General features: G+C 35.7%; 1 protein-coding gene across 1 annotated transcript in view; it reads right to left on the bottom strand.

Moving 5' to 3' along the window:
* Positions 1-1,227, bottom strand: part of LOC107743024 (NACHT, LRR and PYD domains-containing protein 3-like) — a 29,996-nt gene extending 28,769 nt beyond the window's left edge. Inside the window, exon 1 of the mRNA XM_016556136.1 lies at positions 1,174-1,227. The gene's annotated coding sequence lies outside the window, so the exon portion shown is untranslated. The remainder of the gene's footprint in view (positions 1-1,173) is intronic.
* Positions 1,228-5,152: the final 3,925 nt, after the last annotated feature.

The raw sequence follows: 5,152 nt of genomic DNA, 5'->3' as shown, positions 1-5,152 counted from the left end.
ACACACACACACACACACAGACATATGAATACTCAAATTGAAGAATTCTGTTGTTTCAGGTTTCTAGATTTATGTTTATCATTGTCATATTATACATTTTGCATTCTGCTCTTTTTATGTAGATTTCAAGTATTTTAGTTCATACAATAATACATTTATTTCAATCCCCTGCTGAAAAAAAATAGAAACCATCACATAAGTAATAGTTTTACTGGTTATAATGAAAATTGTATTGGTTTTAATGGAAACCGTAATGGTGCCTGTTGGTATCTACTGGTAATTGGTCACCTTTTATTCATGGCTTTTGTTAAAACCACTAAATCCTAATGTAATATGTCCCAAAACACACTTCAGGAAACCATTATTTAATGGTTTTAATGGTTAAAAGTTGATGGTTTGTAATGTCAGTAACGGTATTTGTAGTGGAAATCATTAGAATTTCTGTGATGGTTTCTATTGTTTTTGTCAGCAGGGTCACCATGGCTTTTGTGATGTTATTTGCCATAAATGCGATAGGATTGCTGTAATATTGTGAGATAGTAGCGACTGCTTGTAGTTGTGGTGGGCCTATATATACTCCCAGTCCGTCCCTGACTTCTGTTATTGGACAAATACCGAGATCCGGACCTCGGGGACCTCAGTGGTGGGTACCGCCCTGAGCGAGGCCCATGCTTCCTGATCAAGTGCGCATCTGCGTCTGAGTTGCTTTCACATTCACGCAAACCGCTCCACATGAAACCGAATTCAGACCACCTCCTTCAGGTAGTCTCGGGTTCGGTATACCGGGTCCGCATGATCTATTCAGCCGTTTTTGTCATACATTTCAAGCTAATTTTGTTGTTGTTGCATGAAGTTTGTTTTTGTTATAGTAATGAACTGTTACAGTCTTCTGTCAGATTATAGGCGTTCAAAATCTTCACGCGCCACTCGCATATTTTCAATTAAAGTACATTATGGACGCCTCTTGGTCATTTTAAGTAAACTTTTGGCGGCTGGTTTGCGAGTTTAGCCTGCACGCCCTGCGCTTCTCGTCCGCCTTTATAGTTTCCACCGTGATATATAGCTCTCTAGAGAGAAGCGAACAACGCTCGAGTTCGACATAACATCTGTTTAGACGCAGAAGGTCCTCACAGTAACAGATATTATAGCTTTGAGGCGTTTTAACAAACTTACCGTGACATGTGAAGGCATTTGTTAGATTTAGAATCCTCCGCAATAGCGTCTCTGGAATGAGCACTTCCTGTTTCACTTTAAGCAGTTCCGCTAAAAACGTGATGACTTGTGTCACGTGCTGTTTGCTATTGCATGCTGCACTGGAGTAAACAGCCAACAGATACCGGCACAAATTGTCTGCTTGTTGTTGACACAAATATAGAAATATAATTTTTGCACCCCTCGAATAGAGAATTATCATCATTAAAAGAGAGAGCACGAGAGAATGAAAAATAAAAGAATCAATTAAATTAGATTGTTATTGTGGACATCAAATACCCTTCCCTTAATACATTTTTTTTATAACCCATGCTATATTATTATTATTATTGTGGAAGACATTTATCATTACACTTCTGGACAGGTCTTTGAATGTCCTTATTGCCTCTTCCAGAGCTTTCACTATATATTCAGTGATGGAAACCGAACTTGTGCTGATTTCTCTCCCCAACTGATTAGCTTTCTTTATCCAGTAAATGAAGACAATACAGCCAGACTTTTGTTGGAGCCACATGCTGTGGATTCTCATTTAACAGAGTGGGGAGCTACAAATGCAGGGCCTCCATGCAAGTAGTGGCTAATATTCGCAGACATTTTATTTCACAGCTCGTTTTCCTTCAATTGAAAGTTCATGGGTCTTCTTGACCATGACATTCAGTTCTCCCTTTGTCTTGGGAAAATGTCCGATCAAACCCCATGAAGGCCTGAGCTCTGTACAGTAGCCTACAGCTGTGAACACATGTGTTGCAGTTTTCTGCTCAAACATCTGAGGGTAGGTGATCTGGCCCAGCTGGGACATAGTAAGCTGTTTGAATCTGGAGGTTTAGTAATACACTGTTACTCTGGACTGCTGGCTTGATTGATGATTTGGTGTCACACAGATACTAGACAGATCCTCTCAATTCCACCAGCCCTTCCATGAAGCTGGCTTTCAGGGAAGCACTTACATCCAGGAGACTGGACTTACTAGAGAGAGAGTCAGAGCTACTGAACTTCAAATCTGTCAGAGGCTGTGGACGAGTGTCCAAATCTTCATTCAAGGATTTCTTATTCCACAGAGTAACACCTGAAATGAGAAATGGCTTTCAACTCTGTGTGAGGAAATACTGTTAGGAGTAAATGTGCAAACGTTAGTCCTCCTGTGAGCTAATATTTCCCTGTGGATATTTCCAATGCCTATAGATGACTTACAATTGAATATTATTGTACAGCAGTATTTAGATCAGATCTATTTATCATGACTACACATAATAAACACTGATAGATCTAAAGATCTAATTTATGGATGAACAGCTGCTGCAGAATATATTCCAAAATTCCAAAATAGTATTACTGAAGAATAAATGAACACATATCTGTGTGTGCAGCAGAATGAACTGCCATGATGTTAGCACTCCAGTGGGGAGAAGATGTAAAACAAGAGCAGATGTAATATGTACTGACTCTTCTGCAGCACTATCAAGCCTTGCAAGTGGATTAAAATCGTCAAGGCAAGACATTACATATGAGATTATTGCAACTTTTTTTTAAGATTAAGTAATGCAAGCTAAATGTTTCTGTGGGCTCCTGCTCATATAGAGTGGAGGCTAATGAAATGGTTGATAAGCGAGCTGTGAAACACACAGAGATAGATGCACAAGTGTGGAACTGTGAAAGAAAGGGCAGATATCTGTATAGCATGAAGCAACAAGTAGGCAATGGGAGAAAAGTTTTTAATAACAGGAAGGAAGATTCAATTACTGCTTAAATTCGAATAGAGCATTCTGGACTAAATCATTCATTGTATAAAATATGAAAACCTGAAACAAGGCAGTGTAATTATTATGAGCAAACAAAAACAATAGAGCATGTACTAATACAATGTAAATAAAAAAAAAATGTATAAGAAAGAATAGAACTTAAGGAATTAAAAAGACATCCTTGGAAGAAAAATAAACATTAAATTTGAAAAGCCTTCTGAAAGAATCCACAGAACAACATAAAAATATAGTGTTATATTAAGATTTCTTAAAGGTTTCTTAATATTAAGATTTCTTATTAGGATTATGCAGGATAATTTAAAAATGATTGTTTATTTTCACCCTCCTGTGCTTCACAATTCAGTCCAGTCAGTGGCAGTACTGCACCAGAAGTTGCCATAAATAACGCTAGGAGAAGGAAGAGAAAGAGAAGAAACAATGCATGCATATAATAGTTTGTTTGTTTGTTTTTGTTTTTGTAGTCATGGTATGCAATAGCTACTGTTCAGCAGTATGGGTAAGATTTTTTTTTTTCCAAATAAATGAATAATTTTATTCAGCATGGCTGCATTAATCTGATCAAAAGTGACAGTCAAGACTTTTAAAAAGAGTTACATTTCAAGCACATATAGTTGAATTTTCAGAACACTGAAAAAAAAAGATTTCTGAATTAGAATGATTTCAGAAGGATCATGTGACACTGAAGACTTGGAAATTCAGCTGTGCATCACAGAAATTAATTACATTTTAAAATGTATTACAATATAAACAGGTATTTTAAATTGTAATAATATTGTACAATATTAGTCTTCTTACTGTTTTATCAAAAATGAAGACTTAAGACTGAGTATAAAAAAGAATTATTTCAAAAACACATTTTATTTCTTTCTTTTTCGCTTTGATTTTGGGGTAAAAAATGTTTGCGAGAAAGTTGACTTTAGCTATATACAGTATTTATGTATTATAAATAAATTCTATGTACATTATATATATGTAAGAGAGAACACAGAGAAAACATATCTTTTGCATTGATATACAACAGTAGAGCGCAGGAGCAGCAGGTGCGTCCTGTGTGTGTGGAAGAAAATCTCCACGCTTCACTGCAACTCTACAGGAGAAACTTCAGCTCATCAACTTCAGAACCTGTTCTGTTTTACTGAAATTAAGAAAGGGAGTATACAGAGCTGAATTATTTATAAGCACTGAATCAAATAAACTCTAGTCAAACTAGAAGTGTGGCCTGAAACTCAGATTTGCATTTGTGGAGGAGATTCAGTTCGTCTCAGAATAGTGCCTGTGTCTCCAGTGCTGCATGTTCAAACCACGAGAGGTTTGTTTACAAGAAATAAAGATTTACAACTCAAACCACAGGAACTGTTAAGCTTTATCATTCATTTTAACTTAATCCATCTGAATAAGGCACTGAATGATGCTCTTGACAAAAATAATGTTCTTAAGCTTCATCACAAATAAGTGCTCTAGCATCATGCTTTTGTTTAACCCCTTAACTGTCACCCCCCATTTTTTTAAAATAGGCAATAAAGTGCACTATCCAAACTTAAATTGTTTTAATTTATGAACACTTTGGAATACAGACCTAAGGTTGGTCTCTTTTTAAAGAAGAAAATCAGCAGATTATTGCAAAAGTGGAATTAAAATAAAAATAAAAATCAAGTATCAAAAAGTTATAGACGTTTAAATTTACTGTAAAGAAAATGCGCTATACTCATTTTATTTTATTTTATATATAGTAAATATTTTACATAACAGGTTTTACTCTAAAATTGGTATAAATTAAAGCCTTTTGTCTAAATAAGTTGTGTTCCAAATTTGAAGTTGATATGAAAAAAATGAGGTTCCTGTGAGATTTTATTTAGGGCGTTATACTACAAACAACCACCGTTTGGTGCCATTAATTTTTTTATGCATTTTTCTGTCTCAAATGTCTAGATTTCTCTGTAAATCTTACTTCTATCTCAAAATACCCAAAATACACCAAATATAGAATCCTGAGACTCAGACCTTTCTAATGATATGTATTTTGTCAAGATTATAAAAAGTTTTCATTGTGAAATACCGTAATACATTTTGTAATATGACACTTGACACTGCCTGCTAAGCCAAGTAGGTATAACTGCAGACCGGAGATCTCCAAAATGGGGCGTGAACTCCAAAAGTGGGCAGAACCTCCAAAATGGGGC

Source organism: Sinocyclocheilus rhinocerous, unplaced genomic scaffold, assembly GCF_001515625.1.
Source record: "Sinocyclocheilus rhinocerous isolate Xijiao unplaced genomic scaffold, SAMN03320098_v1.1 scaffold647, whole genome shotgun sequence".
NCBI classification, from domain to species: Eukaryota; Metazoa; Chordata; class Actinopteri; order Cypriniformes; family Cyprinidae; genus Sinocyclocheilus; species Sinocyclocheilus rhinocerous.
This window is presented reverse-complemented; position numbering and strand designations above follow the sequence as displayed.